Consider the following 7,816-nt stretch of genomic DNA (forward strand, 5'->3'; position numbering starts at 1 on the left):
CCAGGTGTCCGGTTGGTGGATGGAAGAGCCGAACGGGGCAGATGTCCGAGTGTGCTGTGGACAGAGGTCAAGGTCGGAACCTGCAGTGTGAGTGAGACACTGGGAGAGTGAATTAACTCTGACCATCCAGGAGCCTTTTCAAGGGCTGGTTAAGGTACTGGGCAGGATGTCTTCAAGGCTCCCCTTGTGGGCAGCCCAAAGGAGGGTGGGTTTCTCACTTCTGCGGCCACAATCTCCCCTCTCTTGGCCTCTGGACTTCTGTAGCATGGACATGAAGAGCCTTTTCAGTCAGAGGGCTTAGCTTTTTTTTCTTTTCTTTTTGTATCGAGCCCCACAAGCTAGCTCCTACAGCCCTCCCCTCTGGCAACTCTAAACGGAGACAGAGACAGAGCAGAGAGATGGGAAGGGAGAGGCACAGGGAAGCAGAGAGAGGTGAGGAGAGGGAGTTTGACAGATGACTGTGCACAGCTGGGACAGATCCGGAAAGGAGAGAGTAGACAATGGAGGATGCATGTGGCTGCTTGATAGGGACTCTGGCCCCTGTGAGAGTGAAAGAGACAGGAAAATGGGAAATGTGACATGTGCTTGGACCCCCAAGGCCATCAAAGAGTTTTAAGCAGGGGAATGACCTGGTCAAATCTGTGTTTTAGAGAGACTCCATCTGGCTGCCACGTGGAGGATGAATAGCTGGATGGATGAACAGGAAAGGGAGATCCCGGGGTAGGAAGCTCTCCTGCGAGGAAGGTGAAGAGAGAAATGAGCAAGGCCAAGGGGGAGGGAGACCCATTTAAAGATCAGGAGGAGGACGAGGAAGATGAGGGGCCAGAAAAGGATGCAGGAGGAGGTGATGGAGAGGTGGGAAGAGGACCAGGAGAGGGTGTCACAAGGAGCCACGGGAGCAGGCAGCTGTGAAGGAAGCCATCAAGTGCCCAAATGAGCTGGAGACAGAAGAGTGTCTGACCATAGCAGTTCCGGACGTGGAGGCCGGGGGTGAGCTGGGTGGAATGATGGGTCTGGGAAATGGAGGTCACAAGAATGGGCAACAGCCTTGACAGGCCTGGCCAGGAGGAGACAAGAGGGTGGGTGGGCAGTGGCTGGCAGGGCACCTGGGAGGTCTGGAAGGGAGTTGTGAAATAGGGGCATGTCTATGCTGATGGGAGAACCTGCAGGGAGAGGGGCTGCCCAGAAGGCTTCCCAAGAGGTGGTCACCACCAGCAGAAAGCACAGCCTGTCCCCCGGGAGGCCAGGTGGGCCCTGATGCAGGCAGAGGTGAGGTTGGTTTTTGGGTCTGGTTCAGGCCTCAAACCCAGGTCTCCTACTCCCTGGGTAGGGAAGGCAAGCAGGAAGAAGTCACACAGCCCAGAAGAGGCCAGAGAGCAGGAACCTATAAGGCTGAATACCCATCTCCAAGTTTCCAGACCTAGAGAGAGGGACTGGCTTTGGGGACAGGGCAGGGCATACACTCCCCAGGGGACAGGATCCAGCCCTCTGCATTCTGGACCCCCAGCCCAGCCTCCAAGTTCCTGGGGTTCTGAGTCCACAGCACCCATAGGGATGAATCACGGAATCCCTGGGAGGCCACGACAGTCTAACTGGGTCCTTCCCCTTCTCCCCTTTCACACCCCAGGGAATTAGCTCTAGTGGGAGCCACTTGACTTGTGTGTGGTCTGCTTCTGAGAAAATCAGCTTCACGAGAAATTTGAGATCACAGCCTTGCTCCCACGAGTGTGTCCGCACACACAGATGGTGTGTTTCTCTGTGCACTGTGTCCTGTGGGTGTGCACAGCTTTTGGGAGCCTGGGTATTTTAAGTCTTCGCTGTATATTTGGGTTATGAAGTGTGTCTATGGGCAATGCATATGGAGTGTTGGTGACTGGCGTTTGCATGGGAGATATATACACTGTGTACACATCATGTATGTTCAGCGTGCACGCCTGTGGTGTGTGCATGCATAGTGGATATATGAGAGTTGAATTTGGGGGTGTGTGTGTCTGTGTGTGGTGGCTAGGTGACTTTTGAGGGTGTCTCTGAAATGACTGAAATGTTTGTGGACAATGTGTGTGCCTGTTTGACATGTGAGGTTGATGCATGCTTCCTGTTTTCCTGAGTTGTGGCCCTGTGTGTCCTGTGAACACGTCTTTGATGGTGTATATGAAGGCTGTGTGTATGTGTGTGTGCTGCGTGTGTTGGCGGGAGAGTGTGCTTTTGCAGGTGACTGTGTCTGTGGGGGGAGCGTGTGTGTGAGGAGGGATGTCATGGAGGGAGGTGTGAGAGCCCAACACAGCAGAAGGGGCAGAGTTCCAGCACCAACTTCACCATCTCCCAGCTGTGTGACCTGAGCTAGTTAGTGCCCCCTCAAGCCTCAGATTCCCCCCAAGAGTCAGTACCTGATGAATTCTAGGAAGGCCCTATGGTCATGAGGAGGAAGGCAATGTAAGTAGAACAAGAAGGGACCACTGTGAACTGTACTGAAGAGGACCGTCCCAGTGAGAGCTGGGTGTGGCCAGGCCTCTGCCCAACCTCTGGGGGCTCCACCTGTCCCCTTGCAGGATGGGAATGCTGCCACCTCTCACTGCTCGTGAAGGGCAGCCACAGCTACATTTTAGGCAGGTCCTCTCCCCATATCCCTTAAGCACCAATAAGGGAAGCTTCCTAAACCACTTCACTCCTGCTTGAACTAAACGAGCATGAAGAAAACAGAGCTGCTGCCCCCCAAATGAAAACAACGCCTGGCCAGGAATGACAAGCACTGCCACAGACTGGGTGAGCACCACAGCAGGCACTTGACACCAAGGAGCTTACTCTCCTAACAGCCCCAGTTGTCCGTCCATCTTTGCTCCACTTTAGAGACGGAATGAGTTCGGAGAGGTGAGGCCACCAGCCCAAAGTCTCACAGCAGTGGGCCGTACAGTGAGGACGGGAACCCAGGTGAGTCTCTCTCTGAAACCTGGGCTGCTTCTCTTCCTCGGTTCTGTCCTCCTCAGGTCCCTCCTCACCCCACCCAAGAGGGGGGAAAATACAACTCTATACACAGGGGATGTCATGGTAAATTTTAAAAATCCTAGATTACTTGCTCTTTCAGCTAATTAATGCTCCATCATGTGACAATACAGTAGAGTATTAAGTGGGTAGGCATTGGAGCCCCACTGCCTGGACTCATCCATACTGGCTGTGCAAACTTGAGTTAATTACCTAACCTCTCTGGCTTTCCTCATATGTCATCTGTAAAATGGAGGTAATAATAATAATAATAATAATAATAATAATAATAATAATAATATCTACCTCACTGAGTGTTGTAGGATTAGACAGCTTACAACATGAAAGTTTCATTAGAAAGCTGCCTGGGCCAGCCCATCCTCTTCTCAACTTAAAAGTACAGAGGCCTGGGCTTCCCTGGTGGCGCAGTGGTTGAGAGTCCGCCTGCCGATGCAGGAGACACGGGTTCGTGCCCCGGTCCGGGAAGATCCCACATGCTGCGGAGCGGCTGGGCCCGTGAGCCATGGCCGCTGAGCCTGCGCGTCCGCAGCCTGTGCTCCGCAACGTGAGAGGCCACAACAGTGAGAGGCCCGTGTACCGCAAAAAAAAAAAAAAAAAAAAAAAAAAAGTACAGAGGCCTCACACTGGTCTCAGAATTTCACTCATGGTAAGAAAGATTCATAATCCCGTTAACCATAACCTTCATATTTCATCCCATCATTTCGGCAACTCAGTGGGGAGGGGCTGGTGTTCCCTCCATTTCACCACGTAAGGACCACGGAGCCCGGCCGCCCCACGCCCTCGCAGGCGCAGCGCTTTTCCAAGGGCGCCTGAGGACTGGCACATCAGTACCACCGGGCGGTGGCTCGAGATGCAGGTCCTGCGCCCCGCCTCAGACCTACTGAACCAGACTCTCGGGGGCAGGCCCGGCAATATGTCTGCACGAGCCCTCAGGGATTCTGATACTCTCTAAAGTTGGAGAGGAACTGGGCGAGGCCTCCGAAAAGATTGCTCTGTGAACCAGGAGTCCGTCACGTGAGGCAAGTGAAGGAAAGTAGGGTGGCGGGTGGGGAAATCACCCACATGTGACCTCGTGCTCTCTGGGCCTAGAATCTGCTGTCCTTCCGGGAGTGGGAGTAGAGGAGGCAAGAAGGAGTCCCTGAAACTTCAGCAGGTGACCATTATCTGTGGGAATCGTCTGGGTACAGGCGAGCCAGTTTCTGGAAGTTCTGCCAGGCCTTGGGGCTTTGACAACCTGGAGGGAGACAGGAGCCTATAGCCTGTGCGAGCTCAGCACGGTGGGGATCCCAGAGTCTGGAAGGGTTGGGAATTTGGGAAGGGACCTCCAGGGAAGCCCTAGAGGCAGGGGCCCCCCACCATGGGTTGTCCTATCTGGGTCACAGCCCTTCCCCCGCAGGGCCTGGGACCCACCTCTGCCCTGGGTCCTGAGCCCACATCGCTATGGCCCCTCTGACTCAGCCCCTCCCAGTCACTGTCTCCCATCACTGGGTGCCCCTCTGCCCACAGACCCCTTCAGTCTACCGCTGAGACACAGGCTTTCATGTGAGGAAGGCCATGTCCATCATTTTGACCCAGTCCCAATTCCATTCAGCTTGCTACAATGCCATCCTCTCAACACCCCCTTGAAGTCAGCAGAATGACTGTCCCCATTTGACAGATGAGAAATCAAGGCCACCAAGGGAGAATGACTTGCCCAAGGGCACCCAGCTCCCCTGTGGGGAGAAGCCGCCCCACAGCAGCCTCGCCTCTACTTAACGCTGCCTTCGGGGGCACTCGTGTGTGTGCAGCTGTCTCACCCCGGGCTCGGTTCTGTTGCTGATGTGTTCATTTGGACGTGACATTTATGACATCACAGACCCTAACCAAGGCCCATCCTGATAACCCTGGATCATCCAGAAAAGGATTCATGGGGTTTAAGCTTCACATGGTTAAAACAGATGAAAAAGTTGTGTGGCTCAAAGGGACAAACCCTCAGGTTCCCAGCAGCCTGAGGCCTGCAGAGAGCTGTGGTTTCATGGTCCACGGAGCAGCACAGTCAAGCTGTGGAGACGCTTCTGATCCTGCCCTGCCTTCTTCACCCAGTCTCGAAGTTTCTCACCTAACATCCCCCCCTCTCCCTTGGGGCCTCCGGGAGCCTCCAGACTCCTCAGCCCCAGGTCTCACTAACCAGACTCAAAGCCAAGAGCCTCCCGTGTGGCGGCCAAGGGGTACACATCACCCGCTCCCCCGCCATTGATGGCTTCGAGCGCCCAGGGAGGGGGTGTCTCATGCCTCGACTGAGAGCAGAAAACCAGCCAAGCCAGTCGCTGGCCACATGCATGAGGGCCTTGGAGTCTGAGGACTCGATGGGAAGGGCTGCCGTGCCCTGCCCTATCAGCCGTGTGACTGTGGGCAAGTCACAGAATCCCTGAGCCTCGGTCCCTCTTCTGTAAAAGGTGGGGAACAATAGCCCCCTTTTACCGGGTGGCTGTGAGAAGACAGTGCAAGTAAAGTACCTGGCACCACGCCCAGTCCTGTAGCCCTCATTATACCCATTAAACATGTAAGCTAGTCCTCAGAAGAAAGGAAACACGACCTGTCTCCTTATCAGCGTTTGTTTCCCAAGCACCCTAGGTTGCTTTTTGGCTCACGAACTCCCTACAGCTGACACCAAGCATTTTCTCTCCTACCCTACTGTCCTTCTGGGAGGTGGCCCATAGCTGGTACGGTCTAAACCTAGCTGCCCTAGGGAGCATGGGAGGGTGGGCAGGAGAAGAACTGGAGAACCCAGGGTTTTGCCACAGAAGGCAGGGCCCCAAAAGGGGCTGATGAGGAAACTCCCTGACTCCCTGGGGGCCCACAGAGGTGCTGGGCAGGGGCAGGGAGTGAGGAGAGCCACATCCTTGCACTGAGATCTGGTCTGGGAGTCTGCGAGTCTGGAGACCCAGGTTCAATTCCTGGCTCCCAAGCTGTGTGACTTGGGCCAGTTACTTAACCTCGCTGAGCCTCAGTTTCCTAGTCGGTAATTGAGACTAAAGACACCTGAGGCTGTCTGTGGCTCTCTTTATCCTGATTTGCCACATGAGATAAAGGATTGGCCCACAGTGGGCATTCGGTAAAAAGAGCAGCAGAAACTAAGTTGGGGGTCCAGGGTGCCATGGTCCTTCCCACCCCATTTCTACAGTTAGATGAGGCCAGCAAGGCTCAGAGAGGTTCAGCGACTTGTCCGAGGTCAGATGGGATGTGCACATCATTGCCTTCCTCAGCACTCACTCCTACTTGGGACCCTTGGTTATCAGCCTGGCCTAAGAACCCCACCCCCCACCCCCAGGGAGCCTTGAGCCTGTCTTCGTGCCTGGGAGGGTTTTCTCATCTCGGAATGGTAGTCCTGAAGACACAGGAAAAGATGTGTCTCTTATCTTCACTGACAGATGCATGAGGGTACAGAAGCGTTTCTGCAAAAATACCAACACAGTGAAGATGAGCCTCCCATTGATGAGCTGTCCAGGAGAACGCCCCATTGCAGGAGGGGTGCGAGCAGGCGCTAAGCAACACTGGATGGAAAGTTGGCCTTGGTGGCCTTTAAAAGAAAGCCACCCTCCACATGGTTGCCAGGCAAATCCAACCCTGCTCAGTTCCCACCTCTCCTCCCCCTTCAGGTCCAGCTCTGGCTCCCGGACTTGGCCTTTGAGTTTTCTGAACTCCATCATCCTATGTTCTCATCTGCCTCCCATCTGGTCTGGGAGCTCCACAAGTGTAGGTCCTGTATGTTTTGATTCTGGGACCTGCCAGGGAAGGGAGGTCATGTTTCCTGGGCAAGGACCACAGGCCAGGCCCCCAACCAGGTATTTACACACGTTGCTACAATTTGGGCTTCACAACAAGCCAGAAAGGACATCAGGTGTTATTATTAGTCTCACTTTGCAGATCAGCAAACTGAGGTCAGAAAGATCAAGCAAACTGCCAAAAGTCCCACAGCAACATGAACGCTGAAGAAGTGAAAAGGTGAAGGAAGGGGCGTTGAGCACGTGGGGTTCCCGATTTCAGCCCCCAGTCCCAAGAGGCATTTGCAGCGGGTAGGCACGCTTGGTTGCCCATCTGTCTCCAACTCTTGGGGAGCCCCATCCAGGCACTGAGTGAAGTGGACCCTTGTGAACTGACTAACCACAACCGCAGCGTTTGGGGGTGTGTGGGAGGCAGGTCGCTCTCCCCCGAGCCCGCCATAGCCCCAGCCCCGCCCTACCCCAGCCTCAGCCAAAGCTCTGCGCCAGCCCAGCGGTTTCTGTCGGCAGCAGCTCAGAGAGGGGTGAGGTGGTGCTGGATGTGGGGGGAGCAGGTCAGGTGGGAGAGCCCAGGAATTGTCTGAGTCCAACTCAGCCATGTTCTGCCCATGCTGCAGGGCTGCTGCGAAGCACTTCCTGGACATTTGGCCCCTTGGACAAGGATCTGGAAAAGGAAGCCCACAGGGTGTGGCAGAAGCATCATTAATCGCCACAATAAAGACAGCCAGAAGTTGCCTAACACCCACTGGGTGCAGGCTCCAGGCTAAGTCCGTTATTCTTAGTTTTGGCACCAACCCAAGAAGAAGCTACTATCTTTCCCATTTTACAAATAGGAAAACTGAGGTTCCATTTGACCAGATGAGGACTAAAGCCGGCGAGGCGGGGAGAGGAGGTTGCGATGACCAGCTGGGCCCTCCCTCAGCATAGATCTGAGGTTTCCGGTGGCTGGGAGGGAGAGGAAGGTGTGGACACCCTTCCCAGGTCCTGTGACATTTCCTACCTATGCCCTCATAGCAGCTCAGGTCCCTCCTTAGGAGAGCTTTCCCCGATCTTCT

Source organism: Kogia breviceps, chromosome 7 (assembly GCF_026419965.1).
Source record: "Kogia breviceps isolate mKogBre1 chromosome 7, mKogBre1 haplotype 1, whole genome shotgun sequence".
NCBI lineage: Eukaryota > Metazoa > Chordata > Mammalia > Artiodactyla > Physeteridae > Kogia > Kogia breviceps.